Here is a 14,480-nt window from a genome sequence, read left to right on the forward strand (position 1 = left end):
TTAAAGGTTCTTAAACTGTATTATTCCCTCTAATGAATATATTCAAACAGAAAAAGAGAACCTTGGAAATGTTCATTATAACGTAAATCTGTTAACTTTTAAGTGTTTAACTTTTTATTCCTTGTCATCTTACTACTAAATCTTTTAAATTTTGAACAACTGTAATCCATAATCATCTTAATATTACACCAAAGTCAGAATGTAAAATTTGTGGTAGCACAATGATTTCCATGGTTACATTCAAACTTGTCATGAACACTGCAAGAGATAACAGTATTAAAAGGTAGTTGGACCCAAATGTAAAATTCTGCAGTAATTAGAAATAACAACCAAGGAAACTAAAGGAAATTGTGGAAAAAGTAAAGAGTGTTTTTGTAGAAGTAAACCTATCTTGTATCATTTTATTTTGGTTTTATTCTGGTTTAAATCCCTTATTAAAAATAAATTTCTATTAGTTCATGGCATTGCAAAACTTAGGCAATATTTCATTAGCACAGAATATCTTAACTTTAAGAACAGGGAGTCTGAAAAACAGTGGATAAACAGACCTGACATCAATGTGAATGGGATAAAAACAAGATCACTTGGAAGTAGAATGCTTGTGCACATGAAGTAAATAAATTATTCTGTAAAGAGATGAGGGAATTGAATATTTCAAAAGTATTTATTCTTGGGATTCTACTGCCAAGGAACATTTAACTCTCTTCTATGGAATATTTTGATATATCTATATTTTTCAGTTAAATATAAACCTTAATTTGAAAATTCATTATTCCTAAAAATCTTTGCCTTAAAATATGATTTGCTCTTTTCTAATTATTGCTATCAAATTTAAGTCTTCAGAGATTTTACTTGGGTTCAGATATTTTCTCAGCCAACATTTTGTCTTTATTTTTTGTTTATTAGGCAACATGTATATGAACCTATTACTATCTATGGCAATAGTTCTGTTGATTACAACATTTTTGTGGAGGGTAGGGAGGGAGGACATAAACTTTGGGTATTTTATAGGCAACTTAATTATTTTACTGATTTTTAAAATGTTCTAATTTTCAACTCATCATGTTTATTTTATGATCATATATGATCAATCAGAAGATTGCCAATTTTATCTTTACTTCCTAATGGATATATATATATATTTTTTTTTTTTTTTTTGCTGTACGCGGGCCTCTCACTGCCGTGGCCTCTCCCGTTGCGGAGCACAGGCTCCGGACGCGCAGGCCCAGCGGGCATGGCTCACGGGCTCAGCCACTCCGCAGCATGTGGGATCTTCCCGGACCGGGGCACGAACCCGTCTCCCCTGCATCGGCAGGCGGACTCTCAACAACTGCGCCACCAGGGAAGCCCTGGATATATATTTGGTAGCCTAGTTCTAAAGTAGAATATGCCACACAAGTGAAATGACCAATGGGATGAAATCAACATTAAGAGAAACATAACATCTAAGAGGGATATTTTATGATTGCAATTTCTAAAGAACCTCAAAACCACAGAATATATTCCTCTCAAATGTGTAAGAGATGTACCTGGTGTACAATAATAGACTTCAAAATAGCTAAAGAGCTTCAATTATTCACCTGTCATTGTTCTAATCATCCACATCTTAAAACCTTGCTCTTCACAGTGTAGTTCAAGAACCGGCAGCACAGACATACTACCTGGGACCTTAATATACTTGAAGAAGCTTAGTCCCCACTCAAGACTGTGATTCAGAATCCACATTTTCACAAGACCTCTAGGTGATTTTCAGGCATATTACATTTTAAAAAGCACTAGATCTTCTCTGGAATCCTTATTAGAAATAAGCAACATATATTGTTTACATAGCCTATTCCCATGATCACTTACTTCTGTCTTAATGGATTAAATAACACAAACCAATTTTTCAAAGTCTATAAGTTGTCTGACTCCCTTACCTCTTGGTACTCTAGGGCACTGAGTTTGCAAAAGCAGTTCTGAAACAGCCACTAGGTCTGTTGCCTCTGACAGCATTCTGATGCCTCTGATAATGGCATTGAAAGATAGGATTATATGGGTAAAACATCTAGGCTTTCTAAAGAGAAAAGAATCCCAAATTTAGTAAATATTTTGAGTTTTTTAAGCTTTTTTAAAGTAACTGTATTAAATATAAACTTGTGCTATAACAAAAGCATAGTCAATAATTATCAAAATATATTTGCATAATTTTGAAATACTGATAATTATACATTTATTTAGTACTTATCATGCACCAGATAGTTGTAAGCACTTTTACATACATAAAATTCTTACAGGTATCTGATAATGAAGGTACATTTTTGTCTTTTTTAAATAAAAGAGAGTGAGAGGAAAAGCTAAGAAAAATTAAGTGGATTTTCCAAAGTGACAAAGCTAGAAAATAATGGGCGATCCAGCAATTCCACTCCTAAGAGCAATTCCACTCCTCCCAAGAGAAATGATGACACATGACCACACAAAAATTTGTACGTAAATGTTTACAGTAGCATTATTTCTAATAGCTGAAAGATAGAAACCATCCAAATGTTCATTAATGGATGAATGGATAAACAAAATACAATATATCTATACAATGGAATATTACTCAGCCACAAAAGGAATGAAGCACTGATACAGGCTACAATTTGGATGAACCTTGAAAATATTATGCTAAGTGAAGGAAGCCAGTCAGAAAAGACCACATATTATATGATTCCATTTATATGAAAGTTCAGAATAAGGAAATCTATAGGTACAGAAGTAGATTAGTGGTAGCTTAGGGCTCAGGGGGATATAGGGATAGATGATAGCCAAAAATTGCTGGTTTTCTTTCTAAGGTGATGAAAATGCTCAAAGACTGAATCTGTGAATATGATAAAAACCATTGAATTGCACACTTCAATTGGATAAATAGCATGGTATATGAACTGAGATAAACAATTTTATCTCAATAAAATTGTTTAGAAAAAAAATATTCTCAACCAAAAAAAAAAAAAAAAGAAAAGAAATGGACAAGGATTCAAACCAGGCAGCTTACGTCTAAGACAGAATAACATGAAGTTTAAAAATCTTTGAAAAGTTATGTAACATGAAATTTCAATTTTACCTCATTCTGTAAATTAACTTTTGTGTGAGCTGCTCATTTGAGTTCAGGAAGTTTCTAAAGGACAGGAGAAGTTCCTGGACCAGATACAGGCAGGAAGTTACCAAGATCAACATGTATGGAATGACAGAGGTGAGCAGAAGATAAAAAGCAATGGCTCAGTCACACATGGATGGAGTTGAGGTCAGAGGATGGGAGAAGGAAACTCAGGATGAATGGTGTAGGGTTTGTGAAGTCCTGTGGCTCAAGAGCTAAAATTATGAATTCTAGGCATTCAGTACATGCTGTTTTCCTTTTACAAAAGCCCCAGAGCTCACTAGGGAGATGGTGGTTCCATCAGGGGGCTGGCTCAGGCCAAGCAGTTTTGGATTTACTTTGAAGTTAATTAACCTAATCATTCTAAGTATTTTCTTTGGAACAAAAGATTTTTGGCTCTCAGTGCTGGCTCAATTCTAGCTCAGCCCTGAAACTCAAGGATAGCTCCAATTTGAAAAGCTCTTACAGAGAGGTCAAGTCTCAACTTTAAACTATACAGTATCACTTTCCATATAAAAATTTACAATTGCTTCCTTAATGCTCCAGTTTTCATCCAAGAGCCCCTTGCTACTAACCAGTGAGTCCGAACCCTCCTTCTCCCTTCCTAACCATTTTTTAAGAAGAGTTGATAGCCATTTTCCAGAATTCCTCTGTTGCCTAATACCTCACTTTCTTATTAGAACAAAAATAAACAAATGGGATCTAATGAAACTTAAAAGCTTTTGCACAGCAAAGGAAACCATAAACAAGACCAAAAGACAACCCTCAGAATGGGAGAAAATATTTGCAAACGAAGCAACTGACAAAGGATTAATCTCCAAAATACACAAGCAGGTCATACAGCTCAAAGCAAAAAGCAAACAACCCAATCAAAAAATGGGCAGAAGACCTAAACATACATTTCTCCAAAGAAGACATTCAGATGGCCAACAAACACGTGAAAAGATGCTCAACATCACTTATTATTAGAGAAATGTAAATCAAAACTACAATGAGGTATTACCTCACACTGGTCAGAATGGCCATCATCAAAAAATCTACAAACAATAAACGCTGGAGAGGGTGTGGAGAAAAGGGAACCCTCATACACTGCTGGTGGGAATGTAAACTGATACAGCCACTGTGGAAAACAGTATGGAGGTTCCTTAAAAAACTAAAAATAGAACTACCATATGACCCAACAATCCCACTACTGGGCATATACTCAGAGAAAACCATAATTCAGAAAAATACATGCACTCCAATGTTCACAGCAGCACTATTTACAATAGCCAGGACATGGAAGCAACCTAAATGTCCATCAACAGAGGAATGGATAAGGAAGATGTGGTACATATATACAATGGAATATTACTCAGCCATAAAAAGGAACGAAATTGGGTCATTTGTAGAGACATGGATGGACCTTGAGAGTTCCATACAGAGTGAAGTAAGTCAGAAAGAGAAAAGCAAATATAGTATAATGCATATATGTGGAATCTAGAAAAATGGTATATATGACCTTATTTGCAAAGGAGAAATAGAGACACAGAGGTAGAGAACAAATGTATGGATACCAAGGGGGAAAGGGGTGGGGAGGCAGGAATTAGGAGACTGAGATTGACACATATACATTATTGATACTATGTATAAAATAGACAACTAATGGGAACATACTGTATAGCACAGGGGACTCTACCTAATGCACTGTGGTGACCTAAATGGGAGGGAAGTCATCCAAAAGGGAGGGGATATCTGCATGTGTACGGCTTATTCATTTTGTTGTGCGTTGGAGGCTAACACAACATTGTAAAGCAACCATAGTCCAATAACAATTAATTTTTTTAAAAAGAAGACATTATGAATCAGGAAATTTACATTTATTAAATCCTTACTATGTGCCCAGTCCTTTATATTCATGATTTGCAACAATCATAGAACATTATCTCTGTCTTTCAGATGACAGAATCAAGGCTTAGAGTAGTTAACGTCTTACCTCACTTACAAAGAAGGGAGTAAAATCAAGAAATAAACTGAAGTCTGACTCCAAAGCTCTTTGCCTTTTCACCATACTATGCTACGTCCACTACACGACAGGATGAATTTCTCTCTCTTTTTCTATTAGTTGAAGACACCATCTTTATGCCACTCACTTTCCCTACCATCAATTAATTAACTGCAATAAAATCATACACTTCAGAATACTAACTTTTACCTCTAAAACAAGCAAATCCACACATGGATCTTCAAGGAATTTCTCTTTTTTTATTCCCTGAAAATTACAAAACATATTTGGATTTCCATGCTCAGTCCAGATAAAGTAGTAGGGATCAATTCACCCTCCAACCTGGAATAGCCAAAAGCAAACAAACACAACATATAAAATAATGGTTTTTAAGGCACTGAACATCAGTAATCAAAAGACAATGACCCCTGAAAGACATAAAATGTATTAGCTTCCTTTTGCTACTGTAATAAATTACTGAAAATTTAATGACTTAAAAGAATTAAAAATTATCTTGCAGTTCTGGAGGTCAGTTTCAGTGGGCTGAAGTGAAGGTGTGGGCAGGACTGATTCTCCCTGAATGTTCTGAGTTGACAATCCATTTTCTCACCCTTTTTAGCTTCTAGGGTCCCCTGAACTCCTTGGCCTGTACTCCCAACTGCATTTTCAAAGTGCATCAATTGCTCCTCTACTTCCAGCATCACATGACCTTCTCCTCTGACTCTGATGCTTCCTCATTCTTCTTCTAAGGAGCATAGTGACTACATTGGGCCCACCTGGATAACGTAAGTTATGCTCCCCACTGAAAGACTGACTGTTAAATTAATTATACCTGCAAAGACTTTTTAGCTCTATAAGGTAACACAGGTTCTGGAGGTTAGGGGGTAGACATCTTGGGGGACTATTATTCAGCCTACCACAGGAAACCAATGATGTAAGCCCTATGATTGTCCAAGATATTTCTTTAAAAGAATGAAAGAAAGGAGACAAGGTAGAGGCTTCCAGTCTTTCTGAATTGAGGAGACAGAGCTGTGGGTCCACAAAGACCAAGGCAGCTAGAATTACAGAACAAACTACAAGAGAGGACAGGGTTTTATCTTGCTTTGGGTTCTTTGTTTGTTTGTTTGTTTGTTTGTTTATGGGAGGAGTTGGAAGATTTATATGCTGCTTGAAGGGTAGTATATCACTTGACAGTAGACTGTGATAAGTTAAAGGTATATACTGGAAATCCTAAAGCAATCACTTAAATAAGTACAACAGGGTTATGCTAACATTTGAATTTTTTTAAAAAATAACATTTCCACTAGTATCAAAAGCAAAGAAATATGTAGGTCTAAACCTTACTAAAGATGTGCAAAACAGATAAACTGAAAAGTAGAATGTATTGTAGTGATAAGGACCCAAATGAAAGGAGAAATTTAGTTCCGAAGATTTAATATTGTTAAGATATCAATTTTCCCCAATGACATATAGATATGATATAATCCAGTCAAAATCACTGCAGGTTTTTAAAGTAAAAATTGACAAACTTATTCTAATATTCACATCAAAATGCAAAGAATCTAGAATAGCTAAAAAAGTGAGAGAAAAAATTGGAGAACATTTTGTGATTTCAATACTTTTTATAAAACTACTGTAATTAAGAAGCTGAGGTTTGAGCATAAAGATAGATTTTTTAAAAATCAGAATAGAACTCAGAAATAGACTCACATGTATCTGGACAATTGATTTTTGACAAAGCTGCAAAAGGCAATTGAGTCGAAAACAATAGTTTTTCTACAAATTGGTGCTGGAACAATTTGAAATTGGATATCCATATACAAATCAAATCAAATCAGAGCTTTGATTCATATCTCATAACATATATAAAACCCAACTCAGAATGGATCATAGACCTAAATGTAAAACCTCAAACTTATAGAGCTTCTAGAAAACATATAATAAAATCTTTGTGAACTGGAATTAGACAAAAGTGTTTCGCTATGACACATAAAATCAGTGAGGACAAAAAATATTTACCTACTACCTTACAATCCTGTAAACATAAGAGAGAAACTTCAAGGGTGGGCCGAAAACCTCAGTACAAGCCTTGAGTGCAATTTGGATAGTATTGTCCAGCAAAAAGGGGAAAAGTAGTCTCATATAAGCAAAACCCCTATGATATCATCCAATGTGATTTTATGCCCTTTGGCTCAAATCCATATCTCCTATTTATACTTATTCATTAATAGGACTAAACACAGTTTTTAATACTGGGTATACAGTACTTAATAGTAGGTATGCAATCAATACGCTCTGTGTTGAGAAGGATAGTGTTTATAGTTGTAAATTGGAAAATTGGACTAACTCTTCAAAGAAATATATGAGTTGTGTAGAATTCAAAGAAAGATGGTTAAAAGAGAATATGAACAATGTAAGCCTTCAGGTATCTGGGTGTAATTCTCCATAATTCAATTTTCTTACTATGAGAAAAATAATTTCAGATAACGAATAAAGTTAAGGTTTAGCAGAACTGCAATGGCCTCAGTGGATACGTAGCATTGGAAAAAAATATCTTTAATCTTTTAGTCCACTGAGAATCAGATTATTACTGCAGTATGCTCTAACCCATCCTGGCTGACAGTGGTAGGGAGCACAGAAAATGGGTATGAATGAAGTCTTAGTTTTAGTACAAAGTGGCTAAAAGGAGTGGGCAGAGATGTTCTCTTCTTTGATCTGAGAACTGGTTACATGAATGTGTTCAGTTTCTGAAAAATGCATTGATCTGTATACATATATGTACTTTCCTATATCTGTGTGTACAGGTAAATATATATACACCTCCATACATAAAATCTTCAATTCTAAAAGCTTTTTTTAAGTGATAGGAGGAACAGTTGAACTCATTTACTGTTTTGTGGAAGTTGGATAAATTCACTAAAGAAACAGGCATGATGGGAGCAGGAGGCATTCCAGATGATGTGAAAGCCATAGACAGAACTATTTGGAGACAGAACAAATGGACATTGAAAAGCCAGTGAGAAGGGGATTATGGCAACATAGTTTCATACTAATCAAAAGAGAGATATTTTTGGTGGAAAAAGAGAGGATTTTGTGAATCTTAGAGGGCATGCTGACAATAGAAGGGATTAAATGAAACATGACAGAGAGCAATGAATGTATTTTGTTCTAAGATGTTAGACCTCAGGCAGTATTTAGATAGGCCTGAAGCAAAGAGTGAAGGAAAAGTGAGGCACAGAGTAGATTTCTGCAAAAACCTCTCTCTTCATTGTAGGCAGTTGGGATAGGTAGGCACATACATCCAAAACCAGAACGTTGAAGATGGTCAAGATTCCTGGTCTTTTTCCTGGGTCGGGAAAAAAGACCAGGCAGCAGAGACTTAAGGTTCACTTTATTTCTTTCACATTCAAATAATAAACCTAACACTAAGTCTTTACCTTTTAAGTATAATTTACATTTTAAGTTTAATTTTCTGAATAACTTTTATCATTTGTTTTCTAAAGTTTCGTAGACTTTGTTTTTGCCAAAACTTCCATTTCATATAATGAATTAATAATATCTTCTGCTCTTAGTGGATTCTGAAAAAAAAAAAGTCTAAAAGACCTAAAGTACCACATTTTTCTAAGTTCAGTAATTTTGAAAATCAAACTCTTGATCATCAAAAACTAACAGACTATAGTTGTAGGAGAGTTAGACACAAAGTTTGCAAGTTCATAGTTAATCTGTACATTAAAAAAATTATATCCATAATAACTGATTTACTATGAGTTGATTGGTATTTGTTATTCTTTTTTGGACAAAGTAAAACATGAAACTAGTGGTTGCATAGTTTACCGTCATTGAATACTGAAGTCAAATTATAGAATGTCTGAGCAGGCATAAGCCACCAGAAAATCCAGGAGGCAAACTATAAGTAGGACATAGCTCAAGAGGTACGGAGCACCAAAAAGATAGAAAGAAGAAAAGGAAGTACAAATCTTGAGAGATAGAGAGAGATTAATATATGAGACATTATTGGCCTGAAGGTAGAGGAGCAGTGAACAAGAGAGAAAGCCAAGTTACATAAATGGCAGGAACCAGGACAGCATTTGGGAATGACTTGAAATCGAGGCACAGATAACAAATTTGGAGTTGGTAAACCATTCTTTTCATAGATAAGGGTGGATTCCAGAAATAGGAGGCAAGGCGAGGGAGTCCTACAAATGGAAATCAAGTGATGTCAACTGTTAGGGAAATAATTGCTGAAGCTGAGAACCAAGGTGGGACTGACAGCTGATTGATTATTTATGAAATAGCTTCTGTTCCCATTTGGAAGTATGGGCAATATCAAAATAGAGTTGCTGATCCTTGAAAGATTATGACACTTGTGTCTACTCTCTGGTTCTCAGGGCTATTTAAAAGCATTCTGATGGCCTGCTAGGGCAGTGAGCCTCAAACTTTAATGTGCCTATGAATCACCTGAGGATCTTGATAAAAGGCAGGTGCTGATCCAGTAGGTCTGGATGGAACCTAACGTCTGCATTTCTAAGATGCTCCCATAAAATGCCCTTGGTGCTGGTCCTTGTTCTACCTTAGAGTAACAAGGTGCTAGAAGACCTCGAGGACTTTAAACAAAACACAACAAGCCTGAAAACTGAAGCATAGTTATAGAAAAAAAATCTAATAATAAATGTTTTATTTTTATCTCCGATTTTTCAAGATATTAGCTCTACGTTGAAATAAGATGTATTTGATTCAAGATATTTTAATCCTCTCTTTTGGTTGTGCTACTGAGAATTTTGTTAATCAGAGGCATCTTGCAATGAGTCAGCAAAAGGGAACCTGAGAATGTGTTCTAAGAAGCACCTATGCGCTGGACAAGAAGTGTAGCACCGTGGTTAACAGTACAGGCTTGGACCATAGAGTTCTGACTCAGTGCTCAATTTACCTCCCATCATCAGCATGACTTGAGGAAAACTATTTCCTCTCTGAGACTTGTGACCCTCATAGACAAAGGCAGATATTTCTTTCCAAACAGATTGTAAATTAGATGATATCAAGTACGTACGATTACTGCCACAATAAATGGCAGCTGCTAATTATTATTTATTATTTTTTGTCATATCTGCTAGTAATTGCTGAGCTCATCTTTGTACACAGGAAAGACATGTCTTTACCTTGAAGGAAAACCACATTTCTGAATAAGGCCTTCAATTTTATGTGGATACTTCCACTCCAAGAAGTCAGTGTCTCCATTGCCTGGAAAGATGAAATGAAATCATAACATTTGGAGCAACCTCCACAACCACATAGAATCCATGCAATGCCAAGAAATCAGATGGGTTCTTTCATTCACGTATTTTACTATTTAGCTCCACGCTGATCAGCTAACTATCTATGAAAACAAATTCTGTTCACACCATAAGATTAAACTCGTAACCATAGCTGTTGTCTTGTCAATGTTATGTAATAATTAAAGCATCTATTTCTTGGGCATTTGTTATGACAATAGTATTATATTTAACCCTAAGACTTTCAAGACATTCTATTTCAGAGTTTCATAATGTCTCAGTCATCTTGAGAAAATCCCTTTAGATAATTCTTCTAGATTTGAATCCTTGCAGGTAAGATTTAGCGAAAAAAATGAATGCAAATATATTTGATTAATAAATTAAATTTCCTGTCAAATTTATAAAGCTAATATAAAATAGCTGGCTCAAAACAAAGCTAAATAGTCAAAGATATTTCAGAAACAACTGGAAAGATGGATAATAGCTTGTTCATTTTATAATTAGTTCAGAGGCTGCTATGAAAGTCTTCAGTTATTAAATATCTGAACTCTAACATAATTGATATACGTGCATGTGTAATACTTCTAATTGTAATCGATTCTATAAATAATGCATGCCACTTACAGCACACATCATTTTGATTTGTTTTCAATATTTATCTTAAAATATTATATGGTTTTTATTTCTGTATCTGATTTCTGAAAGCCATAGATTAAATATTCAAAGAATGTGTTTGGTATTTAAACATTACTTGATTCCCATTTAAATATTAGTCCTCAAAGCATTCAAACTAGAGGTATCATTAATCATCAAAGACCTGTTAAAAACAAGGAAATGTAGTTAGTTTTAACGTTATTTCACTCTTAAGAAACATATTAATTTACCTTGCAGAAATGTAAGTAGTTTGCTCATTCTAAAGGCCCATAGAGTGGAGATTTTTATTTTGCATTTTTATTTTATTTTGGAGTTGTTCTTTTTTTCTGTCTTTTTGTTCATCCAATTTCCTTACCATTAGCTTTAAATCACCCTTACTAATACATTTTTGGCAGTGCTTTTTAAATGGACTTGAAAGTCCCTCAGTAACTAAAGAGCAAAGAAAAAAAAAACCCTGACTAAGGACATTTTAAAGTTAATATCCTTAGAATTAACTGTCTAAAGCTCTGAGATCTATTTCCCTATCCTTTCTTCAACTTACCTAGGATTTTCACAAAAAAACAAATTGTTCATTAGTAACTCTGAATATTCTTGCCCTGCAATACTTGCTCCCTTTCCTTTCTGTGTTGTGTTTTATAACCCAGGAATTATTTGGAAAGTAATCCAAATGGAATTAGAAATATAATGAACCTAATTATTCATTGTTTCACCAAGTATGTATTGGCTACCCACTGTGCCCTGGCACTTTGCTATATATGATAAACAGGACGCAGTCCCTATAATCAAAGAGCATAACATATACAAGAAGTTTCCCAGTCTGGTAAGGGCTATGATGGGGTGAAGTATCCACCACTCTGGGTCCAAAGAAGGGGTTCCCTTTCTAGTCTTACTGGGTTAAGGAAGTCTCCCTAAAGAAAGTGATATCTAAAACCAGTCCTAAAAGATGATTAGAATTGAAGTGGCAGGATAAAAAGGAGCATTTTAGACAAAGGGCAAAACACAGGCCAAGGCTCAAAGGTGGAAAAGAACACAGTAGTCTTAGGGAATCTTGTGTCATTCTTGGCAGGCAGATAATCTTATTTATATTATACTGAAATGTCAAGGGTAGGTTTAGAGAGTAGGAGTTCTTATTAACCTTGGAGAGGTAAGTAATATGAAGGGTCTTCCTTATGAAATGAGTTAATGTATATAAAAATCCTAGGATGATACCTGCTATAAAGAAAGTATTTAATAGATGTTGGCTATCGTTATGCATAGTAGTATTGCTGTGTTAAATTATAATTTTGATCACCTACTGTTATGGACTGAATGGTTATGTCTCCCACTCCCTAAATTCATATATTGAAATCCTAACCCCTCCCCCCACACCATGTACTAGTGTTAGGAGGTAGGGCCTTGGGGAGATGATTAGGTCATGAATTGCATTAGTGCCCTTATAAGAGACCCCAAAGAGCTCCCTAGCCTCTTCTGACATGTGAGAACACACAGTGAAGATGGCCTTCTATGAATCAGGAAGCAGGCCCTCACCAGACAATAAATCTGCTGGGACTTTCATTTTGGACTTCCCAGCCTACAGAACTATGAGAAATATAAGCTACCCAGTATATGGTATTTTGTCATAGCAGCTTAGGTAGACTAAGACACCTACCTATTAAAAGAAACTGAGTAGAAGAAGGGATGACATAAATTGGTAACCCACACTTGGAAATATGTAAAACAGACATTATGCAATCATTTATTGAAATTAATTTATGGAGATGAATAAATACAAAGATGGAATGTGGCCTTATTAATTAGGAAGAGATGATAATGTGGCCTTTTTGAAACCAGCTTTCCCTTACCTTAGGAACAATTTAGCACAATTATAGTTGATAAGTTTATTTTCACTCTGTGTTTAAAAAAAAAAATAACACAAAACTACAGTTACTTCAAGAGTGAAATTGAGTTCAAAAGGGGTGACTTAATTTGATATTGGAAGCACCAGGTGTTTAACTCAGTCGTACCTCATTATAAAACATTTCCCCATCACAGGAATCCAGCTTTACTGCAGGTTCAATCATGTTTCCCAATAGGTATCTTTGTTCCGTGCCTCTTTCTCACTGTCCTTATATCAGAAGTAGATAACATGATGGGGCCAAACTCATTTCTGCTTAAATGTTAATGTGTTTTGTTTATCTTCTAAGTATCACTTATGTGATGGATAGCTCTAGATAAATATTATGCACATGCACATTTTTTGAGAAATTACATTTTATATGAGTATAAAAAGAGAAAAGAGTATGTACATGGGCCTTTGAAAATAAATGGAAACTTGAAATCTGCCTCAGTTTGATGGAAAACAAAGCAGTCAGATTCCACGAACAAAATCAGAGAGAGAATATCTCTGGCTGGCTAAAATAAATGTAAACATCCCTGTCACCTTTCAGAACACACACTTCATATTGAAACAATGTGTCCCTGTACATCGCCAGGTAGTAGCAATTATTTCTTGTACCAAATTGGTTATATAAGGCCAACTTTATCCAGAAGAAAATATAAAACTCTTCAGAAAGAAAATAAGTTTCCAAGTATTACATTGAGTTCTGTATCCCTATAGTGGTGGCTGATTTGATAAACTACTACTTTTTAGGTTCTTGATTAATAATATGACATTTTTATAAAAACACAATTTATCGAGTAATTACTATATACCATGTATCATGTCAAGTATCTAATGTACACTGCTTTATTTTACAACAACCGGATAAGCTATACACTATTATTCTCATTTTACAAATGAGAGAATTGAGATTTGCTCAAGGTTTCACACCCATAAAAGAAATGTTGTCAAGAGAGTGATTTTCTAGACACTAGGTCTTCATTTCTTACCCATCTCCTTTCTTTAGTACAGGTAAGTGAGACTTTTTGATCTAATATAAATCACTATGCCAACACAGCTTCGAAACAAGTCTCCCTGCCTATTCATTTCCCACTAGAATCATAACTCCTTCCTATACAGAAATGCTGGGTGAGCTATCTTCTTCACAGAGGCTGGGTGCTCATTCTGGGTTGATTCTTTTACGTCCCTTCTAGTTGGTAATTTGTAAGGATGTCCTCATAACTCCACCTCTCCTGGGGCAATAACTCCTTAAGTTTTCAGTATCCAGTGCAAGAGTTCCTTTATTCTCTACCCACCCTGAGCCCCAAATTATCCATTTTATTCCACTGTTGCTATATGGTTAAAATGATGCCAAACTCATCATAGAATATATAACCCTCAGGTAATCAGGCCAGTCAACTGAAAGTATTATTTGCAAAAAATAATAGATACAAATAAATTACATCCATAACAAAATGGCAGCTGAGAGTAAGCTGTGCACATGTTTCTCATGGACCAGTGATTTGTAGAAGTTCATGAAATAATGCCATGAAGCTATGTAAGCTAATATGATAATGTGTTGTAATTTGTATTGTC

General features: G+C 35.0%; 1 pseudogene across 1 annotated transcript in view; it reads right to left on the bottom strand.

The window, feature by feature from the left end:
- Positions 1-13,086, bottom strand: part of LOC307057632 (AP-3 complex subunit sigma-2-like) — a 34,237-nt pseudogene extending 21,151 nt beyond the window's left edge. The window contains exon 1 of the transcript in view: positions 13,030-13,086. The product of the transcript in view is annotated as an AP-3 complex subunit sigma-2-like (transcript). The remainder of the gene's footprint in view (positions 1-13,029) is intronic.
- Positions 13,087-14,480: the final 1,394 nt, after the last annotated feature.

The sequence above is a fragment of the Hyperoodon ampullatus genome, assembly GCF_949752795.1.
Source record: "Hyperoodon ampullatus genome assembly, chromosome: 1".
Lineage (NCBI taxonomy): Eukaryota > Metazoa > Chordata > Mammalia > Artiodactyla > Ziphiidae > Hyperoodon > Hyperoodon ampullatus.